The sequence below is a fragment of the Dreissena polymorpha genome, chromosome 1 (genome assembly GCF_020536995.1).
Source record: "Dreissena polymorpha isolate Duluth1 chromosome 1, UMN_Dpol_1.0, whole genome shotgun sequence".
NCBI lineage: Eukaryota > Metazoa > Mollusca > Bivalvia > Myida > Dreissenidae > Dreissena > Dreissena polymorpha.
In genome coordinates, this window is record NC_068355.1 from 64,258,333 (window position 1) to 64,283,212 (window position 24,880).

Consider the following 24,880-nt stretch of genomic DNA (forward strand, 5'->3'; position numbering starts at 1 on the left):
CTCGCAAAATCAAAAACAGACTCGCAAATTTTGCAGTGTGTTCACTCAGAAAACAAAGTTTAAGTGTTAGTTTGGGATATTTTTAATGGGTTTTCAAATATTGAAAAAAATCAGCTATGATATTGTGTGTTGAGTGCGACGTCACCAAAATACAAATCAACGGTTAACTTTACTTTATCTTTTGTATTTTTATTTCCGTCTGTAGGCAAAATGAAACTAATTATGTTTGGCTTCGACGCCATGTCTGTGCAAGTTCAATGAACAAATGTGAATAGTCAACTGTTTAACGTTCTTTGTTCCAATACTATCCGCGTATCTGTACTATAAGTATACCAGTCTACATACAAGGTGCGCACTTCTGCATACATAGACGTTCTATAAATTGACCTACGGTTTAGCGTTCATGACGTTGAGTGCATTTATATTACTAGTTTTTTTCCCACTATTTCTTTACTCGCAAAAAAATACTAGTGGCTTAAAACTTAACTCGCAATCAGTATTTTTCACTCGCATTTTGCGAGTGCGAGTGTTAATTTCGAGCCCTGGTCTGATGAGGTCCACATATTGGACTAGTTTAATTTGTTAAGATTACGATGTACTATGTTCAACACATGTTTTAATTACACTAGCTTTGCAAGATTAAAAGTTTTAGAAAGTCTTTATATTGTTTATAATATACTGCTATAATGAATGTACTATTGAAATACAACTATAAACAAAATAAGAAAATCATACTCATTTTGGTATATTCCACAGTGTTTTACATTAATCAATAAATGCGTTTATAATTTATATAAACATTAACGGACAAGTGTTGTTCAGCAACGGACAAGTTAAATTTCCTAACTGGTTGTCCGTGGACAAGTTTAGTTTTTTGAGATTTCGCCACCCCTGCAGTATAAGCAACATTGAAGCCTAATATGCATTCATCTATTATTATTTGGGAACAAATAATTTTACCGTGTGAAGACCCTACATAAAAATGCAGATTTTTTTCTTACTTCGTACCTGGCGAATCGCATTTTCAAGTCTATTTCATTAAATTTGGCATAGACATTTATAAAAATGGTATCGTATGAACCATTAGTCATAGTATAAGCAACATTGAAGCCTAATATGCATTCATCTATTATTATTTGGGCACAAATAATTTTACCATGTGAAGACCCTACATAAAAATGCTGATTTTTTTCTTACTTGGTACCTGGCGACACACATTTTTAATTCTATTTCATTAAATTAGGCATATATATTAATAAAAGTGGCATTGTATGAACATATCGTCATAGTATATGCAACATTGAAGCCTAATATGCATCATCTATTATTATTTGGGAACAAATAATTTTACCGTGTGAAGACCCTACATAAAAATGCGGATTTTTTTCTTACTTGGTACCTGGCGAATCACATTTTCAAGTCTATTTCATTAAATTTGGCATAGATATTTATAAAAATGGTATCGTATGAACCAGTAGTCATAGTATAAGCAACATTGAAGCCTAATTGCATTCATCTATTATTAATTGGGCACAAATAATTTTACTGTGTGAAGACCCTACATAAAAATACTGATTTTTTTCTTTCTTGGTACCTGGCGACACACATTTTCAAGTCTTTTTCATTAAATTTGGCATAGATATTTTAAAAAATGGCATCGTATGAACCAGTAGTCATAGTATAAGCAACATTGAAGCCTAATATGCATTCATCTACATGTATTATTATTTGTGCACAAACAATTTTACCGTGTGAAGATCCTACATAAAAATGCTGATTTTTTTCTTATTTGGTACCTGGCGACACACATTTTCAAGTCTATTTCATTTAATTTGGCATAGATATTTATAAAACTGGCATCGCATGAACCAGTAGTCATAGTATAAGCAACATTGAAGCCTAATATGCATTCATCTATTATTATTTGGGCACAAATAATTTTACCGTGTGAAGACCCTACATAAAAATGCTGATTTTTGTCTTACTTGGTACCTGGCGACACACATTTTCAAGTCTATTTCATTAAATTTGGCATAGATATTTTAAAAAATGGCATTGTATGAACCAGTAGTCATAGTATAAGCAACATTGAAGCCTAATATGCATTCATCTGTTATTATTTTTGGCACAAATAATTTTACCATGTGAAGACCCTACATAAAAATGCTGATTTTTTTCTTACTTGGTACCTGGCGACACACATTTTCATTTCTAATTCATTAAATTTGGCATATATATTAATAAAAATGGCATTGTATGAAGTTATGAACATATCGTCATAGTATCAGGGGTGGCGAAATCAAATGTCCGAGTTGCCCGAGTCGTACATTTGCTTGTCTGGGCAACTGATTTTTTTCAATTAAGTTGTCCGTGGACAACAAGTTTTTTAAAAGTCGGGTCCAGGTATACAAAAAAAATACATTGTATTAAAGCTGTAATTAAGTTTTACAAAACCGGATTTTGACATGCGATTACATTGTCAGTGCTATTTGCGGAGCAATCAAGTTTTAATACGGGCACTCTCCTGCGCAGTGATCTCCCTAATTCTATAAGAGACCAGGAGCATGCCGCATTTTAAACATTTGGCCCGACTGTTAGACAGTGTACAGACTGGTTTCTTTATTTTTACAATCAGACGGAAATAAAAAGTATCAAAGTAAGATAATCAAAACACGGTCTACCTTGTTATTTAAGACGACTTTAATGGTAAAAAATGGAACTTTTTTTTTTAATCTTCAACAACGGAGCAGAAACCCGAAGCTTTTAGCAGTCCACCTCCCAAAAAAACTAAGAAAGATTATGATAAAAAATATTATCTAAGTAAACGCACCAGAACTTTTCAAGAAACTTGGCTAACAGATTTTCAATGATTACACATGTACCAGTTGATGATAATCAAATTGCTACCAGTAGCGGAGCCTCAGTCTGACAGGGCTCAAAATTAACTTTTTTTTCTACTTGCAAAACATTGCGAGCTGCTTTATTACCAACTCGCAAAATCAAAAACAGACTCGCAAATTTTGCAGTGTGTTCACTCAGAAAACAAAGTTTAAGTGTTAGTTTGGGATATTTTTAATGGGTTTTCAAATATTGAAAAAAATCAGCTATGATATTGTGTGTTGAGTGCGACGTCACCAAAATACAAATCAACGGTTAACTTTACTTTATCTTTTGTATTTTTATTTCCGTCTGTAGGCAAAATGAAACTAATTATGTTTGGCTTCGACGCCATGTCTGTGCAAGTTCAATGAACAAATGTGAATTGTCAACTGTTTAACGTTCTTTGTTCCAATACTATCTGCGTATCTGTACTATAAGTATACCAGTCTACATACAAGGTGCGCGCTTCTGCATACATAGACGTTCTATAAATTGACCTACGGTTTAGCGTTCATGACGTTGAGTGCATTTATATTACTAGTTTTTTTCCCACTATTTCTTTACTCGCAAAAAAATACTAGTGGCTTAAAACTTAACTCGCAATCAGTATTTTTCACTCGCATTTTGCGAGTGTGCGAGTGTTAATTTCGAGCCCTGGTCTGATGAGGTCCACATATTGGACTAGTTTAATTTGTTAAGATTACGATGTACTATGTTCAACACATGTTTTAATTACACTAGCTTTGCAAGATTAAAAGTTTTAGAAAGTCTTTATATTGTTTATAATATACTGCTATAATGAATGTACTATTGAAAAACAACTATAAACAAAATAAGAAAATCATACTCATTTTGGTATATTCCACAGAATTTTACATTAATCAATAAATGCGTTTATAATTTATATAAACATTAACGGACAAGTGTTGTTCAGCAACGGACAAGTTAAATTTCCTAAATGGTTGTCCGTGGACAAGTTTAGTTTTTTGAGATTTCGCCACCCCTGCAGTATAAGCAACATTGAAGCCTAATATGCATTCATCTATTATTATTTGGGAACAAATAATTTTACCGTGTGAAGACCCTACATAAAAATGCAGATTTTTTTCTTACTTGGTACCTGGCGAATCGCATTTTCAAGTCTATTTCATCAAATTTGGCATAGACATTTATAAAAATGGTATCGTATGAACCATTAGTCATAGTATAAGCAACATTGAAGCCTAATATGCATTCATCTATTCTTATTTGGGCACAAATAATTTTACTGTGTGAAGACCCTACATAAAAATGCTGACTTTTTTCTTACTTGGTACCTGGCGACACACATTTTCAAGTCTATTTCATTAAATTTGGCATAGATATTTATAAAATTGGCATCGTATGAACCAGTAGTCATAGTATAAGCAACATTGAAGCCTAATATGCATTCATCTATTCTTATTTGGGCACAAATAATTTTACTGTGTGAAGACCCTACATAAAAATGCTGATTTTTTTCTTACTTGGTACATGGCGACACACATTTTCAAGTCTATTTCATTAAATTTGGCATAGATATTTATAAAATTGGCATCGTATGAACCAGTAGTCATAGTATAAGCAACATTGAAGCCTAATATGCATTCATCTATTATTACTTGGGCACAAATAATTTTACTGTGTGAAGACCCTATATAAAAATGCTGATTTTTTTCTTATTTGGTACCTGGCGACACACATTTTCAAGTCTATTTCATTAAATTTGGCATAGATATTTATAAAAATGGCATCGTATGAACCAGTAGTCATAGTATAAGCAACATTGAAGCCTAATATGCATTCATCTATTATTATTTGTGCACAAATAATTTAACCGTGTGAAGACCCTAGATAAAAATGCTGATTTTTTTCTTACTTGGTACCTGGCAACACACATTTTCATGTCTATTTCATTACATTTGGCATAGATATTTATAAAAATGGCATCGTATGAACCAGTAGTCATAGTATAAGCAACATTGAAGCCTAATATGCATTCATCTATTATTATTTTGGGCATAAATAATTTTACCGTGTGATGACCCTACATAAAAATGCTGATTTTTTTTCTTACTTGGTATCTTGCGACACACATTTTCAAGTCTTTTTTATTAAATTTGGCATATACATGTATATTAATGAAAATGGCATTGTATGAACATGTCGTCATAGTATAAGCTGAGAAGCATAATACGCATTCATCTATTATAATTTGGGCTCATACAATTTTACCGTGTTAGCACCATATATCAAGTTGCAGATTTTTTTAATATTCGCCACATACTCAAAGGCATTTTCATTAATATCTCAGAAAAATAGACCTATATATTAATAAACATGGCATCTAAAGAACATTTTATCATAGTTAAACATGGTTCCCAGCCAACCTGGAAATCAGGGAAAACCTGGAAAAAGACTTTCACTTTCACTATTGCCCAGTACAAATATATGGACAGAATGATTTTTTCACTTACCGGTATGTGGGTGTATGTTGGCTCTACTTCACAAGATACAGTCATTGTAGTTTAATTGAAAAACGCATCTTACAATGTGAGATGAGTTCTGGGTTCAAGCCCCAGTAGTGGCCTATCATGTGTGATATACAGAGCCATTATAATAAAATATACACAGTTATCTTTTTAAACAATACAATTAAATATAAGGAATAATGTTAAAGGGGCATTGCTGCTTCGCCATTTTTGGGATTGTATTGTGATTTTTGGCAAAATTTGACACTGAATAACAGGGTTTATATACATCCCAAGCATAAATGCTTCTAAATTTGTAAAAAAAAACAAGTCGAAGTGTGCAGAATATTAAAAATTTGCAACTTTCTGATGTCTAAAGGTCATTAAATGCCACTCAAAGTTTACATTTTTTGTACAAAATGACCCATTTTGTGCTGTTCATTATTGGTTAATGTTTTACGCTGTCAGGTCCAAAAACGCTCATTCTGTAGCTTGTTTGGACTATAATCTATAATGTGGCCAAGTTTCAGCAGATTCGACCCAGTGGTTCTGATTTTATACGCCGTGCCTAGCTTTTATTAGTCCACTAACGGTTTTACCGGAGGGGATTTATGGTTTGTGCTCTGTGTGTCCGTCAGTCAGTCAGTCAGTCTGTCACACTTTTCTGAATCCTGCGATAACTTTAAAAGTTATTAATATTTTTTCATGAAACTTGAAACATAGATAGATGGCAATAAGGACATTATGCACGTGATTTCATTTTGCTCCTATGTAAAAAATTCTGGTTTCTATGGCAATAAATAAAAAAATAAAATAAATTCTGACAATGGTGGAGCCGGTAGGGGACAAAATAATTTGCTTGACAATAGTCTTGTTGAGTATTACTCACTGACTTATGCATATGCGATCGGCTGTTTTCGGAGAATACCTGAGGTATTGTCATAGCTAGCTCATCGTGTCGTGTCGTGTCTTTTCGCCGTCCGGCGTCCGCCATGCTAAAACCTTAACATTGACCCATTGTACCCACAATTTTCGTACCCACATTTTTTTTCGTAACCAAAATGTTCGTACCCACATTTGTTTAGTACCCAAAATTTGTGTTCCCACATTTTCTTACCCAAAATTTTCGAACCCACATTTTTTTAGTTCCCACTCATTCCATCCCGCGAAACCCTTAAGGTGTCGCAACTCTAGTATGGAATGAGTGATGTATTGGACGTCATCATTGATGACGTTCAATCGAACGAATGATAAAGGGGGCTAAGTTTCGTTAAGCTGGCGCATATAGCCGCGATTTGAGTCAATTGAAAACTGGCCCAACACGTTTGCTGAAATTTGACATGTATATGAACCAGAATGCGATCTACCTGTTGGCGTTGTCGTCATATCTGGGAAAAAACAACTTTTCGAGTATTTTGTGTTTAAATATTTTTTATGGGAAACGGCACGTGCGTAGATAAACATTGTGACGTAACGTCATGAAAAGCGCTTAGGCTAGCTTCCATCTTGTTAAGAAACAAAGAAACTAAGTTACGCGTTATTAATTCAATATAATATACAGTTAGGCGTTAAATCTATAAACAACGACGTAATAATTGTGTTTAAATATCAATACGAAGTTCACATGCATGTCTTTTGTGCAGATCGAGTGTGGTTGTTTAGATATTCATGACATAAATCTATGTAATTGTGTGCGACGAGTTGAAGAAAGGTTTACACGGCGAGGCTTTCCGAGACGTGTCGGATAAATGTAAGTACACACTGGTATTAACATGGTATTCTATTTATCCGATAATATCTTTAATATACATGATAATCATGAGACAAATACATTATTAATTTAGGGTTTAATTATTGAATCAATAAATAAACGTGAGCAGTAAATCAATTGAGTATAAACAACACGCTTACCTTAATGACGACAATAATCCAATATAATATAACAATTACAATTATGTATGATAAACACACAATCCGAAATACGTTTTTGCATTCGTTCGATGCTTTAAACAAATAAATAACTGTTAAAAGCATCCAGAGAATTTAACTTACAATTGTTTGTTTTGACAAATAAATTACGTCACACAACATACGTCATAAATTGCGCAATCAGTTGCATGCAAAATAAAAGTACGGAAAGCCGGTTTTGAGAAATGTTTATATAGAGGAGCAAAATAGTAAGATATAAACAATAACAAACGATAGAGTGGTGACGGACTTCTCAAAATAGCATTTATTGAAATAGTTTCATGTATATTAAAATCTCTGTGATATCTTTGGTTACCTTCATCAAATACACAGACAAAATAAAATACAATGTAAGTATCACGTGTACTTGAATTTGTCCGACGAGTTGAAGAAAGGTTTACACGGCGAGGCTTGTCGTGAGCAACACGTCATTAGCAGCATTAAGTGCGTAACAAATAAACAAAATAATCAAACATGATTATAATTTCACGTAGCACATTAAAATATCTATTGCAACTGACACCGTTTTGTTGCGAAATTTGATGACTCAATTTCAGCTTTAACAAGAGTTATAAAAAAACTTAATTTAGTATAAACGTCACGCTTACCTAAATGACATCGTTAATCAAATGTTTGTAACAAGAAGTTGACTACTTTAATCCAAAGTTTATAACAAACAATTTGAAACGATATGCACTTTCACCTTTATTAATCCATGTCTTAATCAAAACTTAGTTCAAACCACACAATCGTATTGTATACCTATCTATGTTTACATTTATGCATGATGACCACACAATCCGAAATACGTTTTGCATTCGTTCGATGCTTTAAACAAATAGTTTACAGATAAAAAACACCACGTCCGCGACATGTCCTTAAATTCCAGAGAGTGTAAATAAAACTAGTGTGTTTCGTCACCGAAATGACGTCACACAATGTACTGCGTAGTACATTTCGTAATATAAAATCAAAGCGCTGATTGCATTGCAAAATGAAATCAACACTATCTTGAACGCAAAGCTATAATGATGTCTCAATACAATACACATAATTTTATAGACACAGTAAAAGGCTTAATGCTAGTCGATAGTGTTTAAGATGGGGATGTCCGACACACTGCATTTGTTTGCTCTTTTCACGTTTTTAATATTATAGTCATGGGAATAGAAGTTCTACTTTTTAAGTTAGCTAATCGAACGGTCTGGAAAAAATAAACATGTCTGCGAGTATTATGGTTACTATCATGTGATATGCATATTATTTTTTGCGAGAACTTTGGTCACCATCATTAAATGCACAAAAAGAAATAGGTTTTCAATTTTATTTCATCTCCCCACTCATTCCATCCCGCGAAACCCTTAAGGTGTCGCAACTCTAGTAACTATCGCATATTCTACCATTGATAAAACGTAATGTATGGAATGAGTGATGTATTGGACGTCATCATTGATGACGTTCATTCGAACGAATGATAAAGGGGGCTAAGTTTCGTTAAGCTGGGGCAAATCACTGCGATTTGAGGCGCTTGAAAACTGGTCGAACACGTTTGCTGAAATTTGACATGTATATGGACAAGAATGCGATCTACCTGTTGGCGTAGGCGTTATACCTGGCAAAAATCAAGTTTTCGAGTATTTTGTGTTTAAATACTTTTATGGGAAAGGGCACGCGCACAGATAAACATTGTGACGTCACTTCACAAACAGCGTTAGACATCCGCCATCTTGTAACGCGACAAAGAAACTCAGTGTTATTAGTTCAATAAGCACAGAAAATATGATTGTGTTTAATTATCATTAATACAAATGTCTATATTTTGTGCAGCGGATGTTTATTCAGACGGATACGACAGAATTACGTAAGTATCATTGTGTACTTTACAGTAGATTTTACTACGGAAGAAATTTATTATATCTCACTCAGTCACTGACAAAATGAGCTTGACACATAAACAACAACCGGATCGGATTTACATCCACATAATATTGTGCGAATCCGATGCAATTCAAATTACTAATGTTTGATAACGTTTGATGAATTCGTTATATCAATATGCATTAACTTTCAAGGGGAATAATTATAATTGAAATGTGCGATTCAATGACAGTGTTATATTGGGATAATTAGTCGTTTAGCCGTAACAGATAAGTATTTAGTTTGTTGTGTTTCATTTTCAACATAGTTTTACCGTTTTTTACTTAAAGTAAAACAGTTCAGTCGTCATTATATCTTGAATTTTAAATATTGAAATACATGTCGGATATTTCATATTTTCGGACGTTGCTACGTAAGCTAGTTGTCAACATAATTATTAAGATACATATTTACCTTTTACCATACAGTTGTGCAGCTGTTGTCTACTTAATGACGCGCTGTTTAATGTCTAGATCTATAATGTTCTTCTGCCCGTGATGATAATAAGTCTTTAAATCAACAAACCCCAGCAATGTCAATGGTCTGTCAACATTAGAAAAATATTAGCTAAAGAAACTTCAGCGTACAATTTATATGGTATTGACATACCTGTACTTTGAAGCAAACTCTGTATCGAAAGTCAACCAGAGTCGTAACATATTTATGTCACGCTATAAATCAAAGAATACTCATTTTCTTGGATACATTTCTACATATATTGGTGAATGAATATAAATTACTGCATCGAGGAATATTTTAAGGTTTAAATGTTTCAAATGCATCTAACAATAGATGAAAATAACTCTCATCAGTCTGAAATTCACAATTTTGAAGCCATTGTCGCTTTGTCCAAGACTAGTTTTCATTTGGATACTGTCGGATCATCCTTGACATCTTTTGCTGATATTGTAAACATTACCTTTGTTTTCTGAAATCTATTATTTGTGATTAACAACATACGTCTGGTGGATTATAAAACTGATTTCAGTGTGAATCGGGTAGTTTTAAATATTTACTTTGAGTTTGTATTTACACTACAATTTGTTAACAACACAAGCCAGAATATTCTAAAATACCGGGAAATGTCATTCTGAATTTGAAAACACTTGAGCACATGGTATACAAATATACAAATACAAATTTTATTTTAAGTCAGTTTGTACATAACAAGTATAACATTAACATCTACATTTTCACAACAATAACACGTATACTGAAAGCGCTTAAGCGGAAAGAATCCGGGTATTTCGGACCAGGGTATTTCCGGGACAGATTTACTCGTTATGCAAAGGAAAAATATGATATGCCTAATCGACAATTTCAATTGGGTTTCGGAACGCATGGTTTTATTTTTCTATGCGTAATCGGCAATTTTAAATTGAGTATTTACACAAATGCGCACCTAATCTGTAGCTCTGTTACAGTAATCTGTGAAACAACGTCATTAATAAAACAAAAAAATATGTTTGACCACAACGGTGGCTAATAATGTTTAGGAAAAATACAAACAATATAGATTTATCTATAACATAACATGTTAGAATTTTATCATGCATTTATAATCACTCATAATGAGATTTCAATATACAGTTACATGCATAGACAGTTTTTTTAAGCCAGTGCCTTTTGAATTCAGAAAATAAGCAAGATAAACCATAAAATTGGGAAAAATAGATAGTAAACCATAAAATGGAGAAAAATGAGGCATTATTAATATGATTATAAATAACAGAATCACAATAATACTGTTTTTAAGTGCACGATTTAGTGCATTTTTAAATTTATATTATAAAATGCTGCTTGAATTTCTTTTTACCTTTCATATGTAAAAAAAGAAATATCATCTGCTAGTGCAAAATATGACTGGTCATTTCGTAGCAAAAGAGAAGAAAATAAGTGCATTAAATAAATAAATTAATATTTTTGTATCTGGAATAGTTGTATTTTAAATCGATCCTCCACCCTATTATGGCCGTATAAGGGATAAAATGCTTTCCAACTTGAAATGAAAAGGCATATTGGTTGATCGTGTAGCGTTTATGTGCAAAATTTGAGGGCCAATTGATAAAGCTTGTTGATGCCAAAACAGGTCAATATGCCAACCCTGCATTGAAGCCTAATATGCATTTATCTATTATTATTTGGGCACAAATAATTTTACTGTGTGAAGACCCTACATAAAAATGCTGATTTTTTTCTTACTTGGTACCTGGCGACACACATTTTCAAGTCTATTTCATTTAATTTGGCATATATATTAATAAAAGTGGCATTGTATGAACATATCGTCATAGTATATGCAACATTGAAGCCTAATATGCATCATCTATTATTATTTGGGAACAAATAATTTTACCGTGTGAAGACCCTACATAAAAATGCGGATTTTTTTCTTATTTGGTACCTGGCGACACACATTTTCAAGTCTATTTCATTTAATTTGGCATAGATATTTTAAAAAATGGCATCGTATGAACCAGTAGTCATAGTATAAGCAACATTGAAGCCTAATATGCATTCATCTACATGTATTATTATTTGTGCACAAACAATTTTACCGTGTGAAGATCCTACATAAAAATGCTGATTTTTTTCTTATTTGGTACCTGGCGACACACATTTTCAAGTCTATTTCATTTAATTTGGCATAGATATTTATAAAACTGGCATCGTATGAACCAGTAGTCATAGTATAAGCAACATTGAAGCCTAATATGCATTCATCTATTATTATTTGGGCACAAATAATTTTACCGTGTGAAGACCCTACATAAAAATGCTGATTTTTTTCTTACTTGGTACCTGGCGACACACATTTTCAAGTCTATTTCATTAAATTTGGCATAGATATTTTAAAAAATGGCATTGTATGAACCAGTAGTCATAGTATAAGCAACATTGAAGCCTAATATGCATTCATCTGTTATTATTTTTGGCACAAATAATTTTACCATGTGAAGACCCTACATAAAAATGCTGATTTTTTTCTTACTTGGTACCTGGCGACACACATTTTCATTTCTATTTCATTAAATTTGGCATATATATTAATAAAAATGGCATTGTATGAAGTTATGAACATATCGTCATAGTATCAGGGGTGGCGAAATCAAATGTCCGAGTTGCCCGAGTCGTACATTTGCTTGTCTGGGCAACTGATTTTTTTCAATTAAGTTGTCCGTGGACAACAAGTTTTTTAAAAGTCGGGTCCAGGTATACAAAAAAAATACATTGTATTAAAGCTGTAATTAAGTTTTACAAAACCGGATTTTGACATGCGATTACATTGTCAGTGCTATTTGCGGAGCAATCAAGTTTTAATACGGGCACTCTCCTGCGCAGTGATCTCCCTAATTCTATAAGAGACCAGGAGCATGCCGCATTTTAAACATTTGGCCCGACTGTTAGACAGTGTACAGACTGGTTTCTTTATTTTTACAATCAGACGGAAATAAAAAGTATCAAAGTAAGATAATCAAAACACGGTCTACCTTGTTATTTAAGACGACTTTAATGGTAAAAAATAGAACTTTTTTTTTTAATCTTCAACAACGGAGCAGAAACCCGAAGCTTTGAGCAGTCCACCTCCCAAAAAAACTAAGAAAGATTATGATAAAAAATATTATCTAAGTAAACGCACCAGAACTTTTCAAGAAACTTGGCTAACAGATTTTCAATGATTACACATGTACCAGTTGATGATAATCAAATTGCTACCAGTAGCGGAGCCTCAGTCTGACAGGGCTCAAAATTAACTTTTTTTTCTACTTGCAAAACATTGCGAGCTGCTTTATTACCAACTCGCAAAATCAAAAACAGACTCGCAAATTTTGCAGTGTGTTCACTCAGAAAACAAAGTTTAAGTGTTAGTTTGGGATATTTTTAATGGGTTTTCAAATATTGAAAAAAATCAGCTATGATATTGTGTGTTGAGTGCGACGTCACCAAAATACAAATCAACGGTTAACTTTACTTTATCTTTTGTATTTTTATTTCCGTCTGTAGGCAAAATGAAACTAATTATGTTTGGCTTCGACGCCATGTCTGTGCAAGTTCAATGAACAAATGTGAATAGTCAACTGTTTAACGTTCTTTGTTCCAATACTATCCGCGTATCTGTACTATAAGTATACCAGTCTACATACAAGGTGCGCACTTCTGCATACATAGACGTTCTATAAATTGACCTACGGTTTAGCGTTCATGACGTTGAGTGCATTTATATTACTAGTTTTTTTCCCACTATTTCTTTACTCGCAAAAAAATACTAGTGGCTTAAAACTTAACTCGCAATCAGTATTTTTCACTCGCATTTTGCGAGTGCGAGTGTTAATTTCGAGCCCTGGTCTGATGAGGTCCACATATTGGACTAGTTTAATTTGTTAAGATTACGATGTACTATGTTCAACACATGTTTTAATTACACTAGCTTTGCAAGATTAAAAGTTTTAGAAAGTCTTTATATTGTTTATAATATACTGCTATAATGAATGTACTATTGAAATACAACTATAAACAAAATAAGAAAATCATACTCATTTTGGTATATTCCACAGTGTTTTACATTAATCAATAAATGCGTTTATAATTTATATAAACATTAACGGACAAGTGTTGTTCAGCAACGGACAAGTTAAATTTCCTAAATGGTTGTCCGTGGACAAGTTTAGTTTTTTGAGATTTCGCCACCCCTGCAGTATAAGCAACATTGAAGCCTAATATGCATTCATCTATTATTATTTGGGAACAAATAATTTTACCGTGTGAAGACCCTACATAAAAATGCAGATTTTTTTCTTACTTGGTACCTGGCGAATCGCATTTTCAAGTCTATTTCATTAAATTTGGCATAGACATTTATAAAAATGGTATCGTATGAACCATTAGTCATAGTATAAGCAACATTGAAGCCTAATATGCATTCATCTATTCTTATTTGGGCACAAATAATTTTACTGTGTGAAGACCCTACATAAAAATGCTGACTTTTTTCTTACTTGGTACCTGGCGACACACATTTTCAAGTCTATTTCATTAAATTTGGCATAGATATTTATAAAATTGGCATCGTATGAACCAGTAGTCATAGTATAAGCAACATTGAAGCCTAATATGCATTCAGCTATTATTATTTGGGCACAAATAATTTTACCATGTGAAGACCCTACATAAAAATGCTGATTTTTTTCTTACTTGGTACCTGGCGACACACATTTTTAATTCTATTTCATTAAATTAGGCATATATATTAATAAAAGTGGCATTGTATGAACATATCGTCATAGTATATGCAACATTGAAGCCTAATATGCATCATCTATTATTATTTGGGAACAAATAATTTTACCGTGTGAAGACCCTACATAAAAATGCGGATTTTTTTCTTACTTGGTACCTGGCGAATCACATTTTCAAGTCTATTTCATTAAATTTGGCATAGATATTTATAAAAATGGTATCGTATGAACCAGTAGTCATAGTATAAGCAACATTGAAGCCTAATAATTAATATGCATTCATCTATTATTAATTGGGCACAAATAATTTTACTGTGTGAAGACCCTACATAAAAATACTGATTTTTTTCTTACTTGGTACCTGGCGACACACATTTTCAAGTCTTTTTCATTAAATTTGGCATAGATATTTTAAAAAATGGCATCGTATGAACCAGTAGTCATAGTATAAGCAACATTGAAGCCTAATATGCATTCATCTACATGTATTATTATTTGTGCACAAACAATTTTACCGTGTGAAGATCCTACATAAAAATGCTGATTTTTTTCTTATTTGGTACCTGGCGACACACATTTTCAAGTCTATTTCATTTAATTTGGCATAGATATTTATAAAACTGGCATCGCATGAACCAGTAGTCATAGTATAAGCAACATTGAAGCCTAATATGCATTCATCTATTATTATTTGGGCACAAATAATTTTACCGTGTGAAGACCCTACATAAAAATGCTGATTTTTGTCTTACTTGGTACCTGGCGACACACATTTTCAAGTCTATTTCATTAAATTTGGCATAGATATTTTAAAAAATGGCATTGTATGAACCAGTAGTCATAGTATAAGCAACATTGAAGCCTAATATGCATTCATCTGTTATTATTTTTGGCACAAATAATTTTACCATGTGAAGACCCTACATAAAAATGCTGATTTTTTTCTTACTTGGTACCTGGCGACACACATTTTCATTTCTAATTCATTAAATTTGGCATATATATTAATAAAAATGGCATTGTATGAAGTTATGAACATATCGTCATAGTATCAGGGGTGGCGAAATCAAATGTCCGAGTTGCCCGAGTCGTACATTTGCTTGTCTGGGCAACTGATTTTTTTCAATTAAGTTGTCCGTGGACAACAAGTTTTTTAAAAGTCGGGTCCAGGTATACAAAAAAAATACATTGTATTAAAGCTGTAATTAAGTTTTACAAAACCGGATTTTGACATGCGATTACATTGTCAGTGCTATTTGCGGAGCAATCAAGTTTTAATACGGGCACTCTCCTGCGCAGTGATCTCCCTAATTCTATAAGAGACCAGGATCATGCCGCATTTTAAACATTTGGCCCGACTGTTAGACAGTGTACAGACTGGTTTCTTTATTTTTACAATCAGACGGAAATAAAAAGTATCAAAGTAAGATAATCAAAACACGGTCTACCTTGTTATTTAAGACGACTTTAATGGTAAAAAATGGAACTTTTTTTTTTAATCTTCAACAACGGAGCAGAAACCCGAAGCTTTTAGCAGTCCACCTCCCAAAAAAACTAAGAAAGATTATGATAAAAAATATTATCTAAGTAAACGCACCAGAACTTTTCAAGAAACTTGGCTAACAGATTTTCAATGATTACACATGTACCAGTTGATGATAATCAAATTGCTACCAGTAGCGGAGCCTCAGTCTGACAGGGCTCAAAATTAACTTTTTTTTCTACTTGCAAAACATTGCGAGCTGCTTTATTACCAACTCGCAAAATCAAAAACAGACTCGCAAATTTTGCAGTGTGTTCACTCAGAAAACAAAGTTTAAGTGTTAGTTTGGGATATTTTTAATGGGTTTTCAAATATTGAAAAAAATCAGCTATGATATTGTGTGTTGAGTGCGACGTCACCAAAATACAAATCAACGGTTAACTTTACTTTATCTTTTGTATTTTTATTTCCGTCTGTAGGCAAAATGAAACTAATTATGTTTGGCTTCGACGCCATGTCTGTGCAAGTTCAATGAACAAATGTGAATTGTCAACTGTTTAACGTTCTTTGTTCCAATACTATCCGCGTATCTGTACTATAAGTATACCAGTCTACATACAAGGTGCGCGCTTCTGCATACATAGACGTTCTATAAATTGACCTACGGTTTAGCGTTCATGACGTTGAGTGCATTTATATTACTAGTTTTTTTCCCACTATTTCTTTACTCGCAAAAAAATACTAGTGGCTTAAAACTTAACTCGCAATCAGTATTTTTCACTCGCATTTTGCGAGTGTGCGAGTGTTAATTTCGAGCCCTGGTCTGATGAGGTCCACATATTGGACTAGTTTAATTTGTTAAGATTACGATGTACTATGTTCAACACATGTTTTAATTACACTAGCTTTGCAAGATTAAAAGTTTTAGAAAGTCTTTATATTGTTTATAATATACTGCTATAATGAATGTACTATTGAAATACAACTATAAACAAAATAAGAAAATCATACTCATTTTGGTATATTCCACAGAATTTTACATTAATCAATAAATGCGTTTATAATTTATATAAACATTAACGGACAAGTGTTGTTCAGCAACGGACAAGTTAAATTTCCTAAATGGTTGTCCGTGGACAAGTTTAGTTTTTTGAGATTTCGCCACCCCTGCAGTATAAGCAACATTGAAGCCTAATATGCATTCATCTATTATTATTTGGGAACAAATAATTTTACCGTGTGAAGACCCTACATAAAAATGCAGATTTTTTTCTTACTTGGTACCTGGCGAATCGCATTTTCAAGTCTATTTCATCAAATTTGGCATAGACATTTATAAAAATGGTATCGTATGAACCATTAGTCATAGTATAAGCAACATTGAAGCCTAATATGCATTCATCTATTCTTATTTGGGCACAAATAATTTTACTGTGTGAAGACCCTACATAAAAATGCTGACTTTTTTCTTACTTGGTACCTGGCGACACACATTTTCAAGTCTATTTCATTAAATTTGGCATAGATATTTATAAAATTGGCATCGTATGAACCAGTAGTCATAGTATAAGCAACATTGAAGCCTAATATGCATTCATCTATTCTTATTTGGGCACAAATAATTTTACTGTGTGAAGACCCTACATAAAAATGCTGATTTTTTTCTTACTTGGTACATGGCGACACACATTTTCAAGTCTATTTCATTAAATTTGGCATAGATATTTATAAAATTGGCATCGTATGAACCAGTAGTCATAGTATAAGCAACATTGAAGCCTAATATGCATTCATCTATTATTACTTGGGCACAAATAATTTTACTGTGTGAAGACCCTATATAAAAATGCTGATTTTTTTCTTATTTGGTACCTGGCGACACACATTTTCAAGTCTATTTCATTAAATTTGGCATAGATATTTATAAAAATGGCATCGTATGAACCAGTAGTCATAGTATAAGCAACATTGAAGCCTAATATGCATTCATCTATTATTATTTGTGCACAAATAATTTAACCGTGTGAAGACCCTAGATAAAAATGCTGATTTTTTTCTTACTTGGTACCTGGCAACACACATTTTCATGTCTATTTCATTACATTTGGCATAGATATTTATAAAAATGGCATCGTATGAACCAGTAGTCATAGTATAAGCAACATTGAAGCCTAATATGCATTCATCTATTATTATTTTGGGCATAAATAATTTTACCGTGTGATGACCCTACATAAAAATGCTGATTTTTTTTCTTACTTGGTATCTTGCGACACACATTTTCAAGTCTTTTTTATTAAATTTGGCATATACATGTATATTAATGAAAATGGCATTGTATGAACATGTCGTCATAGTATAAGCTGAGAAGCATAATACGCATTCATCTATTATAATTTGGGCTCATACAATTTTACCGTGTTAGCACCATATATCAAGTTGCAGATTTTTTTAATATTCGCCACATACTCAAAGGCATTTTCATTAATATCTCAGAAAAATAGACCTATATATTAATACACATGGCATCTAAAGAACATTTTATCATAGTTAAACATGGTTCCCAGCCAACCTGGAAATCAGGGAAAACCTGGAAAAAGACTTTCACTTTCACTATTGCCCAGTACAAATATATGGACAGAATGATTTTTTCACTTACCGGTATGTGGGTGTATGTTGGCTCTACTTCACAAGATACAGTCATTGTAGTTTAATTGAAAAACGCATCTTACAATGTGAGATGAGTTCTGGGTTCAAGCCCCAGTAGTGGCCTATCATGTGTGATATACAGAGCCATTATAATAAAATATACACAGTTATCTTTTTAAACAATACAATTAAATATAAGGAATAATGTTAAAGGGGCATTGCTGCTTCGCCATTTTTGGGATTGTATTGTGATTTTTGGCAAAATTTGACACTGAATAACAGGGTTTATATACATCCCAAGCATAAATGCTTCTAAATTTGTAAAAAAAAACAAGTCGAAGTGTGCAGAATATTAAAAATTTGCAACTTTCTGATGTCTAAAGGTCATTAAATGCCACTCAAAGTTTACATTTTTTGTACAAAATGACCCATTTTGTGCTGTTCATTATTGGTTAATGTTTTACGCTGTCAGGTCCAAAAACGCTCATTCTGTAGCTTGTTTGGACTATAATCTATAATGTGGCCAAGTTTCAGCAGATTCGACCCAGTGGTTCTGATTTTATACGCCGTGCCTAGCTTTTATTAGTCCACTACCGGTTTTACCGGAGGGGATTTATGGTTTGTGCTCTGTGTGTCCGTCAGTCAGTCAGTCAGTCTGTCACACTTTTCTGAATCCTGCGATAACTTTAAAAGTTATTAATATTTTTTCATGAAACTTGAAACATGGATAGATGGCAATAAGGACATTATGCACGTGATTTCATTTTGCTCCTATGTAAAAAATTCTGGTTTCTATGGCAATAAATAAAAAAATAAAATAAATTCTGACAATGGTGGAGCCGGTAGGGGACAAAATAATTTGCTTGACAATAGTCTTGTTGAGTATTACTCACTGACTTATGCATATGCGATCGGCTGTTTTCGGAGAATACCTGAGGTATTGTCATAGCTAGCTCATCGTGTCGTGTCGTGTCTTTTCGCCGTCCGGCGTCCGCCATGCTAAATCCTTAACATTGACCCATTGTACCCACAATTTTCGTACCCACATTTTTTTTCGTAACCAAAATGTTCGTACCCACATTTGTTTAGTACCCAAAATTTGTGTTCCCACATTTTCTTACCCAAAATTTTCGAACCCACATTTTTTTAGTTCCCACTCATTCCATCCCGCGAAACCCTTAAGGTGTCGCAACTCTAGTATGGAATGAGTGATGTATTGGACGTCATCATTGATGACGTTCATTCGAACGAATGATAAAGGGGGCTAAGTTTCGTTAAGTTGGTGCATATAGCCGCGATTTGAGTTTCTTGAAAACTGGCCGAACACGTTTGCTGAAATTTGACATGTATATGGACCAGAATGCGATCTACCTGTTGGCGTAGGGGTTATACCTGGCAAAAATCAAGTTTTCGAGTATTTTGTGTTTAAACTTTTTTTGTGGGAACGGGCACGCGCTCAAATAAACATTGTGACGTCACTTCACAAACAGCGTTAGACATCCGCCATCTTGTAACGCGACAAAGAAACTCAGTGTCATTAATTCAATAAACACAGAAAAATATGATTGTGTTTAATAATCATTAATACAAATGTCTATATTTTGTGCAGCGGATGTTTATTCAGACAGATACGGCAGAATTATGTAAGTATCTTTGTGTACTTTACAGTAGATTTGATAGTGGTAAACAACTGCGTACCGGTAAAGTTCAATCTAGCCGATTTTACTACGCAAGAAATTTAAGTATCTCACTGGCAAAATGAGCTTGACACATAAACAACAACCGGATCCGATTTACATCCACAAAATATTGTGGGAATCCGATGCAATGCAAATTACTCATGTTTGATAACGTTTGATGAATTCGTTATATCAATATGCATTAACATTCAAGGGGAATAATTTTTAATTGAAATGTGCGATTCAATGACAGTGTTATATTGGGATAATAAGTCGTTTAGCCGTTATCATGATAAGTATATTGTTTGTTGTGTTTCATTTTCATAAAAAACATACTTTTACTGTTTTTTCCTTAAAGTAAAACAGTTCAGTAGTCATTATATCTTGAATTTTAAATATTGAAATAGATGTCGGATATTTCATATTTTCGGACGTTGCTACGTAAGCTAGTTGTCAACATAATTATTAATATACTGATTTACCTTTTACGCATACAGTTGTGCAACTGTTGTCTACGTAATGATACGCTGTTTAATGTCTATAATGTCTTCCTGCCCCTGATGATAATAAGTATTTATCTCAACAAACCCCAGCAATGTCAATGGTCTGTCAACATAAGAAAAATATTAGCTAAAGAAACTTCAGTGTACAATTTATATAGCAGTGTCCGACAAATCCATTGCCCGTAGCCCGGGGGCTACAGAATTTTTTCATCGGGCTACTGAAATGTTTCAGCTGACGCCCGCCGGGCTACTATAAATCTATAAGAGCGGTAGCCCGTTTTATTGACAGACATACGTAGAATAAACACGCTGACCATGTGTTTCTACACCGTGTCTTGTTTATAATCCGATAACAAAGTGCAATCAATTATCTTATCAATCACCGATCACTTGCGGTAATGTCGTAAACAGTAAGAGTGCATTTTAATCATTCAATCAGAATCAACATTTGTCGTCTGCTAATAATATAATGAGAGCCGGTTGGATAGTTGGCGCACATGATGCAACATCATTTCGCAGTTTGGAATTCTTTGTTAACCGCAACAATGAGTAAGAGCGACTACGTTTTTGATGTCGTTAAATATCCAAGGATGCCGAACATTAAATAAATCAAAACAATAGCGGATTCTTCAAAACGGTAACGAAACCGAAAATGAATATTAATAACAACGCGGTTAACACCTGCTAATTAGTTTGCATTGTCAATTAATAATTGGATTGATCGACTGTTAATCAATAATCCCATATATGCCCAATTTAATTTTTTTTAAACCAAATTATGGGAGGGTAATATAGACGATGAGAGTCATAAACACAAACGTTTGAAATTTTCTAAAGTGTCAATTGAATTTCGGCATATGATTCTATTTAAAGATATGATGAAATAAGCTCCCAATCAGGACCGTTCAATTGCAACTTGCGTAAATCACCTGCGACGGTTTGCACACGTTGTGTACAGCTATTTTAGGTTACAAAATTCTACATTTAATAAATGAATTTCTTTGTCCAGACAGGGACCTATACAAACGTATAGGCCCCTGGTCCAGATAAAAAGCGCGCACAAATTGGCATGGGTGTATTTATTTGTAAATAAAAATTTCGTAGCGGGTACATCATTGAGATCATTTAGTTTCCATTAAAAGTTTCGTTGTGAATTTCAACTAAAGTACCGGGGTATCTCGCGAATTATTTGGCATTGACATTTCCTCTTAATAAAATATAATGTAAACACGCTGTATCGTTACCGTTACACTGTATCAGTTCCTTCATTATTGAAACAATTATTGTATTGTATACTGACTGCACACTAGTGTCGTAACATACGGATGCAATACGTAAATTCGGACAGAACTTAAAGTCGGACACAAGTAAATAAATGATTTAATACTCTTGATTTCTTGAAACTCGGTATTTGTTGTTAAAAAGAGCAATTGCATTGATTAACACCATACGAGTCAGTCGTATTGATCATCTAAACGCTTTATTTACGTTTCCAACTTAACGTGCTGTCCGAATTTAAGTACACATACATGTGCACATACATGTAATATCTATAACATGCAATAAGAAATTTGTCGGACACTGATATAGTATTGACATACCTGTATGATGAAGCCAACCCCGTATCAAAAGTCAACCAGAGTCGTAACATATTTATGTCATGCTATAAATCAAAGAATACTCATTTTCTTGGATACATTTCTACATATATTGGTGAATGAATATAAATTACTGCACCGAGGAATATTTTAAGGTTCAAATGTTTCAAATGCATCTTACAATAGATGAAAATAACTCTCATCAGTCTGAAATTCACAATTTTGACGCCATTGTCGCTTTGTCCAAGACTAGTTTTAATTTGGATACTTTCGAACGACCTTGACAATTTTTGCTGAAATTGTAAACATTACTTTCGTTTTCTGAAATCTATTATTTGTGATTAACAACAAGTCTGGTGGATTATAAAAATGATTTCAGTGTGAATCGGGTAGTTTTAAATATTTACTTTGAGTTTGTATTTACACTACAATTTGTTCACAAAACAAGCCAGAATATTCTAAAATACCGGGAAATGTCATTCTGAATTTGAAAACACTTGAGCACATGGTATGTTACTAAAAGTAGAAATACCATCATATGACCGTGAAATCTCGGGAGATTCGCATTTCAAGAAAGTCTGTCACATCGCTGTTTTTCTCGATATGTAAGAGCAGAATAGATAAATTTTAAATGTTTAAGATAGTATTTTGTGAAAGAATGTATCAGTTAAATGTGAAAAATGTCAATCTTTCCAATCAAGTGATTGATATGGGCCAATAACTGCATTTAAAAGCTGTTTTGGACCGGTCTTTTTTAACTGTCGACTTTTCGGCATTTTCTGGTTGACTTTCCTAATGGGGTTGGTCCATAACTATAAAGTCGCGCCAGTCAAAAATCATAAAAAGCGACATTTAAAGTTATGGTAGCCAGAATGAGAAAAATATGTACAACTGAGCAATCAATCATGACAGACTGATGTCTCAGGTTAGTGCAGTGATTTTTCCACCAGATTCTCACCAAGGTGATCCCGGTTGATTTCACCACAATTGAATATATGTCAGTACACAAATAAATTATACAGCAGGTAATGACAATCGATAAATGTCTTAGTTTTAATTTAATTGTTTGCACAAATTTGGACACTCTTTGTGTCTGAGATATGTTGGGTTAAATGACCTTTACAACAAAACATACATCTCTGAATCTGCGATACATTACAGTTAAAGTTTAACACGTAAAATACCAGTATTCAGATCTGAAAATATCCTAAAAAACTCGTATGGTATGAAGTACATAATATCTTGTGACGTATTTTCATTTTAAATCTTGAATTTAATGACGACTTGAATTTAATGACGACAAGTCGGACATGCAGTTAAATATTTTTATACGTATATCGTGTGACATAATTTCATTTAAACTCTAGATTTTAACGACATTAGTCTGACGCGTGCGGCGTTATTTTATTTAACAGTAAAACAAAAATTAAGTAGACTATCAAAAAAATACAAAAAGTGTACTTGTAAATAAAAACTCCTTCATTCCGTATAAAGATTGTACGTTACAGCAGAGCTCCAGATAACTTTTCTGAGTAATTGGGTTAATACCCACTACTTTTGAGTTCAATTGGGTATTTTCATATTCAATTGGGTACAAAAAAGTCGGTACCCACAACGGGTACTTTAATTGACAATTGGGTACCTTTGTTTTAAAATTGGGTATGTTCATTGTCTTAAATTCTCACCTGCTTATCTGAATAAGCTGGTTGTAGTTCCACTCTTAATTGATTAGTTTCAGAGATTTTGTGTAATTATGTAGATGTATCCATAATATACAGTCTTGATTCAAAAAAAAGTTCAACGATTTTTTCCACCAGTTTTCTTACAATGTAAGCACTGACAGCAATTGCCTCCGACATAATATCGTCAAGAATTAGTTTCACTATATTTTCCGCTTCTGATTTTGTGTTGCCTGCGGTTAAATATCTTAAAATTGAGTTTCTTTGTGCCTAGGATACGATGTTTCCATTTTTAAGGCCTCACGATTTCGACATTTTCACAACAATAACACGTAGTCACAAAGACACTTTTTTCCGTACATATTATTGTACTGAAGGTTATACTGAAAGCGCTTGAACAAAGCGGACAGAATCCGGGTATTTCGGACCAGGGTATTTCCGGGACAAATTTACTCGTTATGCAAAGGAAAAATATGATATGCGTAATCGGCAATTTCAATGGGGTTTCGGAACGCATGGTTTTATTTTTCTATGCGTAATCGGCAATTTTACATTGGGTATTTGCACAAATGCCCACCTTATCTGTAGCTCTGTTACAGTAATCTGTGAAACAACGTCATTAATAAAACAAAAATATATGTTTGACAACAACGGTGGCTAATAATGTTTACGAAAAAATACAAACAATATAGATTTATCTATTACATAACATGTTAGAATTTTATCATGCATTTATAATCACTCATAAAGAGATTTCAATATACAGTTACATGCATAGACAGTTTTTTTAAGCCAGTG

General features: G+C 33.2%; 2 long non-coding RNA genes across 2 annotated transcripts; both read left to right on the forward strand.

The window, feature by feature from the left end:
- The first annotated feature begins 204 nt into the window (after window positions 1-204).
- Window positions 205-3,549, forward strand: LOC127832412 (uncharacterized). Its single transcript, XR_008026890.1, has 2 exons — window positions 205-348; window positions 3,339-3,549. It is a non-coding gene; the product is annotated as an uncharacterized LOC127832412 (long non-coding RNA).
- Window positions 3,550-11,716: 8,167 nt separating this feature from the next.
- LOC127832418 (uncharacterized) lies at window positions 11,717-16,807 on the forward strand. The gene is made up of 2 exons (XR_008026894.1): window positions 11,717-13,402; window positions 16,597-16,807. It is a non-coding gene; the product is annotated as an uncharacterized LOC127832418 (long non-coding RNA).
- The last annotated feature ends 8,073 nt before the right edge of the window (window positions 16,808-24,880 follow it).